Below are 18,210 nucleotides of genomic sequence, written 5' to 3'. Positions count from 1 at the left end.
TTAAATACTTCTCACATTAATCTTTGGTACGAGAGTCGAATAACTATCTATCTATTTATCAATAAGAAAAAAATTATTAAGTTCCCTTACATCGCCCCCTTGGGCGAATTGTCCGAAGAACTGTCAAATTTCGGGCAATGAGCCCAATCGCTTTACACACTGGTAGTCCTTGACTCCTTTACACACGTACTTGAAGTCCGCTGTTCATCTCATTAAGGGATTTCTCTTCACCACTTTCCTTATATAGTTCTGGTGCAGGCCCTGGCACTTAGCAATGAAAACAAAACGTATACAGTAGGGCACACAAAATATACATTTACTTACATACTACACACAAAAATTACTACATCGTCCATTAGATCAAATACCTGGATATTTCGTTACATTTTATACAAATCCATACTTCAGTTCTTTATTATGGTTTACAGCGTCATTGTTCCGACGTACAAATAATATTTTCAATCGCACGTTGACAATAAAATTACATTTCACAAGTTTTTCTATGATTCTAAAATTACGTTTTTGCTGAAAATAAGGAAGTTTCACAAGAACGTCGTATATTTTGGTGTATCGATCCAGGCTGTAGGGTTAGCAAGGGTATCTGGAGTAGTAGTAGTAGTAGTAGTAGTAGTAGTAGTAGTTGTTGTTGTGGTCTTCAGTCCTGAGACTGGTTTGATGCAGCTCTCTATGCTATTCTATCCTGTGCAAGCTTCTTCATCTCCCAGTACCTACTGCAGCCTACATCCTTCTGAATCTGCTTAGTGTATTCATCTCTTGGTCTCCCTCTACGATTTTTACCCTCCACGCTGCCCTCCAGTACTAAATTGGTGATCCCTTGATGCATCAGAACATGTCCTACCAACCGACCCCTTCTTCTAGTCAAGTTGTGACACAAACTCCTTTTCTCCCCAATTCTATTCAATACCTCCTGATTAGTTATGTGATCTACCCACTAATCTTCAGCATTCTTCTGTAGCACCACATTTCGAAAGCTTCTATTCTCTTCTTGTCTAAACTATTTATCGTCCATACATACTTGCATACATGGCTACACTCCATACAAATACATTCAGAAACGACTTCCTGACACTTAAATCAATACTCTATGTTAACAAATTTCTCTTCTTCAGAAACGCTTTCCTTGCCATTGCCAGTCTACATTTTATATCCTCTCTACTTCGACCATCATCAGTTATTTTGCTCCCCAAATAGCAAAACTCCTTTACTACTTTAAGTGTCTCATTTCCTAATATAATTCCCTCAGCATCACCCGATTTAATTCGACTACATTCCACTATCCTCGTTTTGCTTTTGTTGATGTTCATCCTACACCCTTCTTTCAAGACACTATCCATTCCGTTCAACTGCTCTTCCGAGTCCTTTGCTGTCTCTGACAGAATTGCAATGTCATCGGCGAACCTCAAAGTTTTTATTTTTTCTCCATGGATTTTAATAACTACTCCGAACTTTTCTTTTGTTTCCTTTACTGCTTGCTCAATATACAGATTGAATTGCATCGGGGAGAGGCTGGAGTCGTAAGTGGGATAAATTTTTCCTCCCTCTATTATACCAGGATCTATTTGATAACGTCCTTTCTGGGTTTTATAATAGTGTCATCACGGGCAAGTTAAACATGTAACAAAAGAAATTCAGAGAGATTAGTACTTAGTCTAATTTAACACTAACATATACATAAATATAGGTGCTGTTCAATGATCATGGGTGTCGTTTTTATTTTGTAACATGGGACGTAAATTACGAGCTGTAGTGGTAACACTTTATTTAGTGGCTCAGGGAATCGTGTCTACATCGCTTTGCACTATGGTGAGTGTCCATTTGAACGTAGATTTTGCTGCCCATGCAAATTGTCCTCCTGCATCACACCGTCGGTCAATAATATGCCAGTTGCAAGTAACCGCACACGCAACAATTAGTCTGGCAGCACGCTGCGCACCATTTGGAGTCCAGTAGCCGTGCACCCACTGATGCCGTGCGTTCCTGTCAATACATCTCTATGAAGTGTTTTGTGCAGCGTTCGCAGCGTTTACGAAACTACTGCACTTGCTTCAACTCGTCGTATACCTTGGCAGTGAGAAGGGACCACAGGGCACTTCCTACGTTCACTGCACGAAGGTAAGTACTACTTGAATCTAGCTTGCCAACGGCACACTGTCCTATAATTTGCACAAACACCGTACCCGTACCTCGATTCACCAAGTCTCCTTTATTTCGAAGCAGAAGTCTTGTGGTATAAAACGTATTCCCACTTGCCTCTATGCGTATATCTCACCTATCACTAACACTGAATATCTCACTGTCGTTGGGTAAGTATACACTGTTCCGTTCATTTACCATCCGTTCAAAGAAAACTGTAGCTCATGAGACCATTGGCTAGTTTTTAGTAGTTTATGCCCACATTCGGTATTTGCTCCTGTATTCTCCTTCAAAACTTCATCAGGGTACACACTGCTCAGAATATTTCATTACACAAGTTGGTAGGTGAATGTGTCCACAGAAAATACGAGCCTCTAATACCACAGTTCGCGATCGCGATACTATCTTGCATCTCACAGGGCTTAAGAGAACACGTTTTCGAAAACAACAGCACTTCCCTAACCTAGGATCGTGCTGCAGATGCACTTATACATTGAAACGACGATACAAAAAAATGAATGCAGAAAATGTGCTCATAGAACTTGTCTCCAAATGAGGTAAAATCTGTTCATTAACTACCCGCGAGTTACAGTGGGGGGGATTTCACCTTTCGTCACCCAAGATTGTAACAACGCATGTTACACACATCAAAAACAAGTAGAAAGAAATAAAAACACATAAATACATAAATCACTATACTTAAATTCACACATAAATATAAAATTAAAATGTTAGGTAGTACGAACAACAGATTGATAATGAAGCTTGTCTGCTGTACGCTATACTGCTTTCTAAGTCGGTATCTGTGTTTGTTCAGGTTTTCTTGTGCGCATCATTGTATCACTGGTATGTGCACAATTGTTTTAAATCGAACGTGACCTTAGTCATTCCTTGCTTTACTTCTTCCAAAAAATATTTTCAACTCCTTTTGGATAAAACATTATAAACATAAAAGAAAATCAGTTTATGCATTCCTCTAAAGTCAGCATAGATTCTTGGTATTTTCATGGAGAAGAAAAGACAAATTATTAAAATTCTCTGCTGTTACTGAGTGTCAAGTAGTGTACTTCTCAGTGAACTTGGTAATATTTTATAACGTAGGTGCTAAATCGTAGCGACGTAAGACCAACTTAGTTGCTTCTCTTCGCCGATTGAAGTCTCCTAGCATCTCGATGAACGCCGCCTGTAAGGAATTGTGTTTGTTTCGGCATTACCTAATTTCTCTGCCGGTGAGTTTCCGGTAACTTACCTCGTACGTATTTCTTTTTTTTATTTTATTTTATATGAGACAGTATTAAGTTTGCCTCATAAAACGTTTACAAATCGTACCTCAGCAGCGTACTTGCACTCAAACGTGTGTAGAAAGTTGAAAAATTATTTGTATTTCAGTAATATCACACAGCCTTGCCGCAGTGGAAACACCGGTTCCCGTCAGATCACAGAAGTTAAGCGCTGTCGGGCTGGGCTAGCACTTAGATGGGTGACCATCCGGTCTGTCCAGCGCTGTTGGCAAGCGAGGTCCACTCAGCCCTTGTGAGTCAAACTGAGGAGCTACTTGATTGAGAAGTAGCGGCTCTGGTCACGAAGACTGACAACGGCCAGGAGAGCGCTGTTCTGACCACATGCCCCCCCCCCCCCCCCATATCCGCATCTAGTGATGTCTGTGGGCTGAGGACGACACGGCGGCTGGTCGGTACCGTTGGGCCTTTATGGCCTGTTCGGGCGGAGTTCAGTTCAGTTAAGAACACACTAGTTTTTGTTCATAAGTTCTGTCTTTAGGTGCACTTTACTTAGATTAGGTTGTCGTCCGTACGGCATATAGCACGCTAAACTTTCATTAGCAGCCAGAAATCATATCATCATCGCAGCATACAAAAAAATTCATGCCGTTTTGCTCGATGTATTCATAGATAAAGCCTAGTGGTGTGGATAAGTCAAAAAAAAAAAAAAATCTCTCTGCAACATGGCATGTACTTGCGTGACCGTATACTTATGTACCTTAGGGAGTCCAATAGACGGGCGGAGTGGCCGAGAGGTTCTAGGCGCTACAGTCTGGAACTGCGTGACCGCTACGGTCGCAGGTTGGAATCCTGCCTCGGGCATGGATGTCTGTGAAGTCCTTAGGTTAGTTAGGTTTAAGTAGTTCTAAGTTCTAGGGGACTGATGACCTCAGACGTTATGTTCCGTAGTGCTCAGAGCCATTTGAATCATTTTTTGAGTCCAATATTTTCTGTAACTTACCCTGTACCGTACAATCTTGATGCACAATTGGCATAAAAAAACTTTCAACTACTTTGTTCCGAGGTCTCTGCTAATTGTTCGCTCTAGAATCCTTTGCACATAAACTTAAAACTAAAATATCACTGTGATCATAAACTATTCAGTCAAACCTTGCAAGTACACAGTGTGCTATCATTGCTAGTCATCAATTGACGTGATTCTGCCAGCCTGATAAGTCCTGTGTCAAAGTTTTCTGTATCTGGCCTATGTCATTTTGCAGTTTAACTACAGATGTGTTTTGTGTAGCGTATACTTGTTCCATTGTGTTACTTATTGCTTTTTGTAGCTCTGTTTCTAGAGTACGGTTTATGTGTGTGTCCTTCTAAAAAGTCCTCAAATTGCTGTTTTTGCTGTTTTGTCATGTCCTCAACTAGATTTACAGCTTCCTGCATTTTTGTATTGAGCTTGGTTTGCTGTACACTCATAGCATTGAAATTTTCAGTAAACTTACTTGAATATCGTTGCCTCCACCTAAATTCTCCATATAAAATTAAAATAATAATAATCTCCAAGAGTTACAAAAGCTGGGATCCGTGGTATTATAAATCAGAAAATTATATTGACCATGAATTGCTTTCATTGTATAACACCATTTCGCTTTAAAATTACACAACACGTCTTATCACTAGGACAGGAGAACAACGAAAGGTAACTAATACTAAAACTAATAAACGAAGAGTGTAAGGCTTCTTTTGTACATCAGTGTTAAATACTTTCCACATTAATCTTTGGTATGAGAGTTGATTAACTATCTATCTATTTATCAATAAGCAAGAACTATTAAGTTCCTTTACAGGTAGCCGAACGGTCTGAGGCGTCTTGCACGGTCCGCGCGGCTGCCTCCGTCGGAGGTTCGAGTCCTCCCTCGGGCGTGGGTGTGTGTAAGTTAGTTTAAGTTCGATTAAATACTGTGTAAGCTTAGGGACCGATGATCTCAGCAGTTTGGTCCCATAAGGCCTTTCCAAAAACGTTTTTAAATTTATATGAAAGGACTGGAGAGATTAATGAAAGAGAACAATGAGTTCAATTTAAGACGATGAAGTGATTCTGTAGGTTCTAAAAATTAAAAAAAAAATACTTAAACGTACAAATATCTAACACACTTTAAAGAATCAGTGTAGATGTTTACAATCAAATGTAATATTGGAATGAGATTGGGAATATTTGTGGATTTATTTGGCCAGTGATTTCGTAATGGTATGGAGTCGCAGATGGGTCAGATTTAATGTTTGGAGGCGTAGCTAACAAGTTACTTTAGAAACAAGATACACCTTAATGTCATTTATGACGACTTGAGTAATTATCAGGTGAATACAGGGTTATAAATACAAAATCAAGTAGAGGTAATACAGTAGCAGGTATAATAATGAATAAAAAATAGGAGTGCGGGTAAGCTACTATAAACAGCATATCGAACGCATTATTGTGGCCAAGACAGATACGAAGCCCACGCCTACACCAGCAGCCTTTTCAGTAATTCCAGCGGCAACAGTCTGGATGATTGACTGATCTGGCCTTGTAACACTAACCAAAACGGCCTTGCTGTGCTGGTACTGCGAACGGCTGAAAGCAAGGGGAAACTACAGTTGTAATTTTTCCCAAGGGCATGCACCATTGCTGTATGGTTAAATGATGATGGCGTCCTCTTGGGTAAAATATTCCGGAGGTAAATTAGTCCCCCATTCGGATCTCCGGGCGGGGACTAGCCAGGAGGACGTCGTTATCAGGAGAAAGAAAACTGGCGTTCTACGGATCGGAGCGTGGAATAACACATTCCTTAATGGGGCAGGAAAGTTAGAAAATTTAAAAAGGGAAATGGATAAGTTAAAGCTAGATATAGTGGGAATTAGTGAATTTCAGGGGCAGGAGGAAAAATACTTCTGGTCATGTGAATACAGGGTTATAAATACAAAATCAAGTAGGGGTAATACAGGAGCAGGTTTAATAATGAATAAAAAATAGGAGTGTGGGTAAGTTACTATAAACAGCATATTGAACGCATTATTGTGGCCAAGATAGATACGAAGCCTACGCCTACACCAGCAGCACAAGTTTATATACCAACTAGCTCTGCAGATGGCGAAAAGATTGATGAAATGTATGAGATAAAAAAAATCATTCAGATAGTGAAGGGAGACGAAAATTTAATGGATATGGGTGACTGAAATTCGATAGTAGCAAAAGGAAGGGAGTGAGACAGGGTTGTAGCCTATCCCCGATGTTATTCAAGCAATAAAGGAAACAAAAGAAATATTCAGAGTAGGAATTAAAATCCATGGAGAAGAAATAAAAACTTTGAGGTTTGCAGGTGACATTGTAACTCTGTCTGAGACAGCAAAGGACCTGGAAGAGCAGTTGAACGGAATGAACAGTGTCTTGAAAGGAAGATATAAGTTGAACATCAACAACAGCAAAGCGAGGATAACGGAATGTAGTCGAATTAAATCGGGTGATGCTGAGGGAATTAGATTAGGAAATGAGACACGTAAAGTAGTAAAGGAGTTTTGCTATTTGGGGAGCAAAATAACTGATAATGGTCAGAGTAGAGAGGATATAAAATGTAGACTGGCAATGGCAAGGAAAGCTCTTCTAAAGAAGATAAATTTGTTAACATCGAGTATAGATTTATCAGGAATTCGTTCCTGAAAGTATTTGTATTGAGTGCAGCATGTATGGAAGTGAAACATGGACAAGAAACAGTTTAGACAAGAAGAGAATAGAAGCTTAAGAATTGCGGTGCTACAGAAGAATGCTGAAGATTAGATGGGTAAATCACATAACTAATGAGGAGGTATTGAATAGGACTGGAGATAAGAGAAATTTGTGACACAACTTGACTAGAAGAAGGGATCGGTTGGTAGGGCATGTTCTGAGGCATCAAGAGATCACCAATTTAGTATTGGAGGGCAGTTTAGAGGGTAAAAATCGTAGAGGAAGACCAAGAGATGAATTGACTAACCAGATTCAGAAGGATGTAGGTTGCAGTAGGTACAGGGAGATGAAGCTTGCACAGGATAGAGTAGCATGGAGAGCTGCATCAAACCAGTCTCTGGACTGAAGACCACAACAACAACACCAGGTGATACATTCAAGTGACACTAATAAATGCTCGTGGCATTCCTGTAGACGTGCATTATTACAAAGTTAAATATTTCATCTGTTTTAAGCTGTAATAAAGCGATCTAATGTTTTATGCGGTGTAGTATCATCTCGATCCCCTCCAGGAGTAAAGCTAAGAACCCACCACGGTATCGACGAGAGTTACTTCACCCGTTATAGCACAAACAATAGTTAATTTGCCAATGAAGGGAAGCTTGAGGGTAAATAGTGCAGAGGGAAACCAAAGTTTTGTAAAGCAGCTCCAATAATTAGGATGGCAGCGGTCGAGATAGTAGATATGCCATGTGTGGCCTTTGTCCGCCAGCTACATTCCAGGCCACAGAAGTACTAAAATTAGTTAGATGACTCACTGGCGCCAGTGTTACGCCCCCATATTGAAGCCTCCATTTCAAAGGAGGCGCTGGGGGTTGCACTTAGTAAATGATGTCAAATATGTCATAATGAGTTTACAGTCGCAAATAACGTTCATAAGGACTCTTTATCCCTGTTGTCAGAACAAGCTTGAAAATGAAGTGGCAAGTTCAATTTATATTGGAGAGGACAATTACTGAAGACCAAGGTAGCTAAAGGAAAACTACGATAACATTGTGGAAAGTGTGGCAGACAGAATTATGCCATGCAAAAATAAGTTAAATGCTGAAAAATAATCACAAAATACAGACGCAAAATAAGTGCCAGGAAATATTAAACGGGAACCAAAAGTAAGAAATTAATGTATGATAAAGTAATCTCACTATCTGCCACTTCACAATATTCATGTAAACTGCCTTGAACCGAAAACTTGTCTGCCCCAATAGCAGAATGGTCAGCGTGACGGACTGCCGTCCTAAGGGGCCCGGGTTCGCTTCCCGGCTTGGTTGGGGATTTTCTCCACTCAGGGACTGGGTGTTGCGTTGTCTTTATCATCATTTCATTCCCATCTGGTGTGCAGGTTGCCCAATGTGGTGTCGAATGTAATAATGTAACACCCCACCCGTCACTTATCTGGTTTTGGCATGTGTTCACCCTAGCTAATTGACTAACAGATCAACAGAGAGTGCAAAACTGCCGCAATATCGGATAACGCAAAGAAAGTAATAAGGCCATGTGACTCCTGATTGAACTGCAGTGGCAGTGTTGACATTAATTGATTCAGAATTGATCACTTTTAATTAAAAAGGGAAGCGCATTGATATTATATTCAGCTATTGAAAATCAGATGCAAATGTTGAACATAAAATTAATTAAGAAAGTGACTTTGGATTTCATCTACTTGATTGAAAACAGGTGCAGTCGATTAGCACAAATTTATTTTAACTCCCAGCCTTCAATCATCACATTACATGACTCTCCTAACAGGCAGTGGTAATAAATTGCGTTTACGTGGAGTAAAGCGCGATAAATCAAAATTAATTCCTATCGACTGACCCAGGTGTAATGCAAGGTGTGAGAAGAATTCCCCAATACACAGCCCATGAAGCCCACATGGAAACTTTGCTGATGTGATCCAACAAATTAATCAGTGGCCTAATTCAAGCCATAGCGGGGGCAATATCACCGAATTCAGTGTGGCAGGGAGTTGTCGTTGTGTGGACGTCGGCTGGCCTCGTGGTGCTGCAAGGCTGTGCTTGTCTGTTCACTTCTAGCTATCTTGCTCAGTACATAGCTGAACCAAAACTTTCAATCTCCAAGCTCAATCGTTTCATTTGCTAAGTCCTAAACTGCAGAGATGCTCACTCTTTCTCAGGCAAGCTGAGTAAAGAACGCCACGTCCGCACTCTAGGCAAGCTGGGAATGGAAGACCTCTACGGAGACTTCTCCCAGTCTGCTCTTCGCCTCGGTTTCCCCTCCAGCAAAATCACTTACGCCAATTGCAGCACAAGTCACATTAATTATGCGGCACTTCCCTGCGCCGACCAATGCCTGCTGTGGGAAGTGAACAAATTCCCACAAAATTTCCCTTCCTCTTAATTTCTGCTATTTAGCTCCTCCCAGGCCACCCATCAGGATTAGCATCTGCACAAAACACCAATTTTTCCGGAATTCTGACTCCCAGGAGAGTACTTCAAATTCCTTGGCCCTACGTTCCCATTGGAGGCTGGTGTTTTCCATTCTGTCGCTCTTCACCTGATTTACTTCAGACTCTGCGGACCGTGAATTCAGTGTGAAGTTGCTATAGTCACGAACAAGCATATTTTGGCCTCTGTTGACCACTCCACCATAGCTTTGCGCAGATTTCTCGCATGTTTCACTGAAAATGGAATGACGGACATTTATCAACAGGCGTACAAGTTCTCCATGTGCTTCCCAGTACACCAGCATGGGGACAACCACCCACTCACTGTCACTCATCTTAAGGCAGCTGGAGGCCACGCCCCGTTATCACTTTCTCAGAGCTCCAGTTCCCTAAGCTGCCTATTGTCGCATCCCTTTGCCACTCCCCAGCTGGCCACAGTCAACTCTGAATACTTCCCTGTGATAAACTATCTTCCAGTAAATCGACGTGTTTCCACAAAGTTTTCATGTCATGTGACTTACTTTAAAACCATCACCCAACATTAATTATTCCAATATGTCCATACTATACCCTCTACAAGATGCATTGTGCCTTGTCAGTCATTTTTGTTCAGCCCTACTGTTCGCTCAACGTGAGTTAGATGGTCTTTAATGACTTCATGTAAGGGGCTTAGTTCTTGCCATCTTACAATAAGACCTGCACCAAGGCGGCTGGACCTGCTCCGTAAGGGGCCTCCTGACCAATGAGGCCAAACGCTCATTTCCATTACCGAAAACTTGCTTCTTTTTCGCTCATACGTATAAGAAACGAACGCTATTTTCTTGAACATATATTCATAACTACCTGTCTTTTGATACAGACTTAATGAAAAAAATTAGGGAACTACATTCGCATGTGATAGACTTGATCATTCAGTAGGAATTGTGAAGAAAACAAACTTTTATTTTGTTCCTCTGTTTTCTTTTCTTGCCTCCCCTAACCTTTGAATCATAGGTCAGCATTCATATTCTTGCCTAAAAATGGCGGTCTTTAATTCGGGAACTGTTTCTCACTTACCCGCTACAGCTTGGTAGGGGCTTGCTCCAGGCATGTATCCAGTGGTTATAATGAAAGTGCTACTAACAGAGATCCATTGTGGGCTGTAATTTTCGTATGGCAACGGAACTTGGTAGATTTGCTAATGTGTTATTACGGAAACGAATTAAGCTGGAAAAGAGTTACTTCCAAATTTGGCCACCAGGCGGAAATCTGACGCTGTAAATGCAACAAATACATTTAGAAATTTTTCCATATATAATAAATTAGCTCTTCCCCCATGAAGCATGGACCTTGGCGTTGGTGGGGAGGCTTGCGTGCCTCAACGATACAGATAGCCGTACCGGAGGTGCAACCACAACGGAGGGGTATCTGTTGAGAGGCCAGACAAACGTGTGGTTCCTGAAGTGGGGCAGCAGCCTTTTCAGTAGTTGCAGGGGTAACAGTCTGGATGATTGACTGATCTGGCCTTGTAACACTAACCAAAATGGTCTTGCTGTTCTGGTACTGCGAACAGCTGAAAGCAAGGGGAAACTACAGTTGTAATTTTTCCCAAGGGCATGCAGCTTTACTGTATGATTAAATGGGTAAAATATTCTGGAGGTAAAATGGTCCCCCATTCAGATCTTCGGGCAGGGACTACTCAAGAGGATGTCGTTATCAGGAGAAAGAAAACTGGCATTCTATGGATCGGAGTGTGGAATGTCAATTCCCTTAATCGGGCAGTTAGGTTAGAAAATTTAAAAAGGGAAATGGATAGGTTAAAGTTAGATATAGTGGGAATTAGTGACATTCGGTGGCAGGAGGAACAAGACATTCGGTCAGGTGAATACAGGGTCATATATACAAAATGAAGTAGGGGTAACGCAGAAGTAGGTTTAATAATGAATAAAAAAATAGGTGTACGGGTAAGCTACAACAAACAGCATAGTGAATGCATTATTGTGGCCAAGATAGACACAAAGCCCACGCCTACTACGGTAGCACAAGTTTATATGCCAACTAGCTCTGCAGATGACGAAGAAATTGATGAAATGTATGATGAGATGAAAGAAATTATTCAGGTAGTTTGTGGGAGACGAAAATTTCATAGTCATGGGTGACTGGAATTCGAGAGTAGGAAAGGGGAGACGAGGAAACATAGTAGGTGAATATGGATTGGGGCTAAGAAATGAAAGAGGAAGCCGCCTGGTAAAATTACGCGCAGAGCATAACTTAATCGTAGCTAACACTTGGTTCAAGAATCATGATAGAACGTTGTGTACATGGAAGAACCCTGGAGATACTAAGAGGTATCGGATAGATTATATAATGGTAAAACAGAGATTTAGGAACTAGGTTTAAAATTGTAAGACATTTCCCGGGGCAGATGTGGACTCTGACCACAATCTATTGGATATGAACTGTAGATTAAAACTTAAGAAACTGCAAAAATGTTGCAATTTAAGGATAAACTGACTAAACCAGAGGTTGTACAGAGTTTCAGGGTGAGCACACGGGAACAATTGACAGGAATGGGGGACAGAAATACAGTAGAATGGGTAGCTTCGAGGGATGAAATAGTGAAGGCAGCAGAGGATCAAGTAGGTAAAAAGACGAGGGCTAGTAGAAACCCTTGGGTAGCAGAAGAAATATTGAATTTAATTGATGAAAGGAGAAAATATAAAGATGCAGTAAATGAAGCAGCCAAAAGGAATACAAACGTCTCAAAAATGAGATCGACAGGAAGTGCAAAATGGCTAAGCAGGGTTGGCTAGAGGACAAATGTAAGGATGTAGAGGCTTATCTCACTAGGGGTAAGATAGATACTGCCTACAGGAAAATTAAAGAGTCCATTGGAGAAAGGAGAACCACTTGCAAGAATATCAAGAGCTTTGATGGAAACATAGTTCTAAGCAAGGAAGGGAAAGCAGAAAGGTGGATGGAGTATATAGTGAGGCTATACAAGGGCGATGTGGTTGAGGACAATATTATGGAAACGAAAGAGGATGTATATGAAGATGAAATGGGAGATATTATACTGCGTGAAGCGTTTGACAGAGCACTGAAGGGCCTGAGTCGAAACAAGGCCCTGGGAGTAGACAACATTCCATTAGAACTACTGACAGCCTTGGGAGAGCCAGCCCTGACAAAACTCTACCATCTGTTGAGCAAGATGTATGAGACAGGCGAAATACCCTCAGACTTCCAGAAGAATATAATTATTCCAATCCCAAAGAAAGCAGGTGTTGACAGATGTGAAAATTACCGAACATACTAATGCGAATTCTTTACAGATGAATGGAAAAAACTGATAGAAGCCGACCTCGTGAAGATCAGTTTGGAATCCGTAGAAATGTTGGACCCTACGACTTACTTTAGAAGAAAGATTAAGGAAAGGCAAACCTACGTTTCTAGCATTTGTAGACTTAGAGAAAGCTTTTGACAATGTTGACTGGAATACTCTCTTTCAAATTCTGAAGGTGGCAGGGATAAAATACAGGGAGCGAAAGGCTATTTACAATTTATACAGAAAGCAGATGGCAGTTATAAGAGTCGAGGGGTATGAAAGGGAAGCAGTGGTTGGGAAGGGAGTGAGACAGGGTTGTAGCCTATCCCCGATGTTATTCAATCTGCATATTGAGCCAGCAATAAAGGAAACAAAAGAAAAGTTCGGAGTAGGTAATAAAATCCATGGAGAAGAAATAAAATCTTTGAGTTTCGCCGATGACATTGTAATTCTGTCAGAGATAGCAAAGGACTTGGAAGAGCAGTTGAACGGAATGGACAGTGTCTTGAAAGGAGGGTATAAGATGAACATCAACAAAAGCAAAGCGAGGAAAATCGAATGTAGTCGAATTACGTCGGGTGATGCTGATGGAATTAGATTAGGAAATGAGATACTTAAAGTAGTAAAGGAGTTTTGCTATTTGGGGAGCAAAATAACTGATGATGATCGAAGTAGAGAGGATATAAAATGTAGACTGGCAATGGCAAGAAAAGCTTTTCTGAAGAAGAAAAATTTGTTAACATCGAGTATAGATTTAAATTCAGGAAGTCGTTTATGAAAGTATTTGTATGGAGTGTAGCCATGTATGGAAGTGACCCGTGGACTATAAATAGTTTAGACAAAACGAGAATAGAAGCTTTGTAAATGTGGTGCTACGGAAGAATGCAGAAGGTTAGATGGGTAGATCACATAACTAATGAGGAGGTATTGAATAGAATTGGTGAGAAGAGGAGTTTGTGGAAAAACTTGACTAGAAGAAAGAATCGGTTGGTAGGACATGTTCTGAGGCATCAAGGGATCACCAATTTAGTATTGGAGAGCAGCGTGGAGGGTAAAAATCGTAGAGGGAGACCAAGAGATGAATAGACTAAGCAGATTCAGAAGGATGTTGGCTGCAAGGATGTTGGCTGCAGTAGGTACTGGGAAATGAAGAAGCTTGCACAGGGTAGAGTAGCATGGAGAGCTGCATCAAACCAGCCTCAGGACTGAAGACCACAACAGCAACAACAACACATAATAAATTAGTAATGGGACGTGGGCAGAAAAGGTCAAACAAGTGAGATTATTAACCATCACTTACACAATTTACTCAGTACGAGCACCAGAGACGTCGTCCATAAAATGTCGTCCATAAAATGTCATAATCTACAGTTGGCCACAGCATTTCCAATGGAATCTGAGCAACGTGTTCCCCTATACACGTTTCCAGATCAGGCAAGAACCGAATGTGAGTAGATATGTGAGGAGCATTGAAGAACAGTGTGTGTCACCGATGACGTCATAGGTAATTCATGAGTTTTCCCCATCTCTCACTCCTGACCAAGGTCAATTCTCACGTGTATGTCCGCCTCCGTAGCGCAGCGATAGCGTTTCCGCTTATCACGCAGGGGACTCGGGTTCGATTCCCTGCAGGGGACTGGGCGTTGTGTGTCCGTCATCATTTTAATCCTCGTTGACCCACAAGTCGCTGAAGAGGCGTCAACTAAAAAGGACTTGCAGTACGGCGGCCGAACTCTCCCGCATGGGGCCTCCCGGCCAACAATGCCATACGATCATTTCATTTCATTTCCCCTATGTATAAATTGGTGGGAAATCCAAATATTGTTGGAAAATTAAAGTAATAGCCCAACTGAAAATAGGAATGCTGTCCTAAGTATGAATTGATGAAAAATGGAAAATGGTGCATTGTCATTCTGAATGACTATGAATTTTTTCCCTGACACTTCGACGTTCCTAGAGCTGATCGGTGTCCTTTGGCTGTACTGACAGTTGAGTCATCAATGTTATGTGGTTACAGGCTGTTTGTTTCTATGGGATTCCGTCGGTCACATCTTTGTTCTTACCAATTGTGTTATATTGCTGGTAGTATTCGTGCAGATGTGCTTTTATGCTCATATGTAATTTAACCCTACTATTTTTTTGGAACTGGTGTGTCTCCCCTGTGAGACACATGGAAGGAAGGAAGGAAGATTGGGTTTAACGTCTCGTTGACATCGAGGTCACTAGAGATGGAGCACAAACTCGGATTATATCAAGGGTAAGGAAGGAAACCGCCCTTGGCTTTTCAAAGAACCATACCGGCATTTGCCTGGAGCGATGTAGGAAAATCACGGAAAACCTAGATCCGATGGGAGGACGCGGTTTTGAACCGCTGTCCTACCTACCGCTAGTCCAGTGTGCTAACCACTGCACCAGCTCACTCAGTGTGTGAGAAATAATACTAAACTAAATGCGATGTCTTCTGGTAGGGCCAACAGTGCTAAAACTTATCCCTGCTACTCAGATAATACATAATAATGTGCAGAAACCATAACTCGCACACATGGTCTGCAGAAAACGAAATATCTCGCACAAATAACGTGCAGAAAACAGATTATCTCACCACATAGCATCCACTCGCACAAATGGTGTGCGGAAGAACAAGGTTCACACACCCACAGATACAATTGAGTCAGCGAGTCATGCTATTGCCCAACCGCATAGTCACATTTTTTCACCATATACACGACACACAAACACACTCCATCGCTCGAGTGACTAGTGTGAGAATGGTAGGGTTTCGATCCAGTCAGCATAAATGACTCGCTTATCGTCATGCCGAGATAGACCGATTCTCAGTTGCGATACAGTGTGCACCTCATGTCTTTACGACTGAGTACTGAAATGCCGCACCATATGCGGAGAACCACCAACACCGCCGAGCAGACCACTTCAAGTAATCCCCAACCGTGAGGGCCGCTAATCCCACAAGCCGTACACCTACAGCCCGTCTGAGGGATGCACCGGTATCTGTACGGTATGCGTGAATTTTTGAGCAGAGAGCTACAACTCCACAGTGGGCAACCCATTCGCTTCGTCTTTCATGATGCCGATAGCCTTATTGTTGGCAGGTGTTATGGTATTAAAATTATCGGCCAATTAATTAGACGTATCGAAAGAGTCGCGGTGACACCTTAGTATTTCATGTGGATCACAACCCCTCACCCAATAGATTCCTGATTGCGTAAATCGTTCTGTTTTGTGGGTGGTATACCCGAATATTTTCCCTATCTTGCTGTTCGTGTGGAATCCAACGAATACGTTAGTTTAATAAAAATTACGTGCTATTCGATCTGATGCAGCACCATGATCAGGGAAAGCTATTTACACGTTTTTACTCGGGACACTAGGATGAACAGTATACCAGTTTCAAGTAAGGTACCTTGGCGTCGAATACATAACTATCATCTTGCACTTATAGATGGAGCCATTATTTTTTACCATCTTGATCTTGATGTAGTGTCGATAGTGAGTTAATGATGGTTACTTGAATGAAACTAGTTTCCCATGAATAAATACTGGATATAACCGATCCCTGCCCACAACGTACCACATCGGCCTAGGGGAACTAGAGACGAACACGTTTGGTGCTGCAATCTGATTAACAACCTCAAATTGACCCACAAAATTCGCCTAAGCAATAGAACATGAGCGCTGCGCTATATTTTCCAAATCTTCTCGTCCTCTTACGCCATCGGATAATCCGATCTTAACTATCTGCAGCTCATCTTTTCTTCCTCACTATGTCATTCTTTGAATATTAAATTCACCTTATTGTTGGACTTACAAATTCACATTTGTGTAAATTTTTCCTCAAAATTTTGCGAATTTTAGATGCTTAACCCGTAGAAGCACAATGGACTCGTAGTAAGAACGACAGAGAAACAAAATGATTTAATTGTCAATTTTACGCTTTTAAAATTCATAAAATTCTGAGGTAAAATTTACGTAAATGTGTAATTTACAATTTTTAAGTGCAAGAATAAATTGTTTTTAATATTCAAGGCCAATTTTAGCGAGAAAAAGAAAGGGCTTCAAACAGTTAAGACCTACTTAGCCCGCGGAGTGAGAGAGGGAGAAGATATTCAAAATCGAGCGTCTCGTGCTTGCTCTGTAGCTTAAATGGCTTTTCTGCGACAATTTGAGGCTTTTTCCCTGACTTATAGAGACCACACGTGTCCCATATGAAACTGTTCGTCTCGACATCTCCTAAAACTCTATGCTACGTTATAAACAGTTCTCTCTCAAATGCTGTGCTCGTTACAGCAACTGTTGGTGTTTCCTGATTTGACGTCCTTTGAGTACAATGAAGCTGTAGAGTACCATATACAGAAAATATAGTGGCCAAAATAAAGTGGGATATTTTGCTGTCAGTACTGGACATAATAGGAACGGAAACTGATTTTGTTCTGTCAGGTACAGTTACAAGGAAACAAAAATAAGGAACATATTTCGACTTGATAACATAATCAAAACCTTATAAAACATTCCAGTGCAATCACTTATGTTTCTTTTAACTTTTATCTTGCATAACACATATTTTATTACCCGAATGGGCTTCCCCGTAATTGGAGACACTTTTGAATGCGGTTAGACATACTTCTTATCAAATTGTCCAGATAATCATTTGGGATATTGTCCCATTCTTCCATAGCGGCCTCTGTGAGGCCCTATAAGGTCTCTGGTGGAATAGGACGATTGAAAACCGCTCGTTTTAGCGTGGCTCATACATTCTCAATGCATCTGAGATATGGAGAACATGGAGGCCATTCTATCCGGCTGATTCTGCCCTCCATTAGAAAGGTATTCGCAAAATTGTGACGAAGGGGGCGTGCATTGTCGTTCATCAGCTTGAGTCCCGTTGCAATAAGTTCACCAAATGGAGCCACAATGAGGCAAGAATGTCTTCTCGATATTTCGCATCATCCACCCTCCCATGTATTGACCCGAGGGGTCTCCTGCGGCCGTACATGTTTGCACCCCAAAACATGACTGAACCGCCTCGATAAGTGTGGTGGTCTGTCATGCAGTTAAGGTGTAAACGTTCTCCGCGTTGTCTCCACACACGACTGTCAGTATTGTCAGGATCGAAACTGATACGGGTCCCTTCATAGAAGAGCGTTGTATTCCACTGCTGCCCGCCCGATTAGCCGTGCGGTCTAACGCACTGCTTTCCGGGCGGGAAGACATGCCGGCCAGTCAGTGGATGGTTTTTAAGGCAGTTTTCCATCTGAATTGGCGAATGCCGGCTGGTTCCCCTTATTCCGCCTCAGTTACACTATGTCGGCGATTTCTGCGCAAACACTTTCTCCACGTA

Source organism: Schistocerca piceifrons, chromosome 5 (genome assembly GCF_021461385.2).
Source record: "Schistocerca piceifrons isolate TAMUIC-IGC-003096 chromosome 5, iqSchPice1.1, whole genome shotgun sequence".
NCBI classification, from domain to species: domain Eukaryota; kingdom Metazoa; phylum Arthropoda; class Insecta; order Orthoptera; family Acrididae; genus Schistocerca; species Schistocerca piceifrons.
This window is presented reverse-complemented; position numbering follows the sequence as displayed.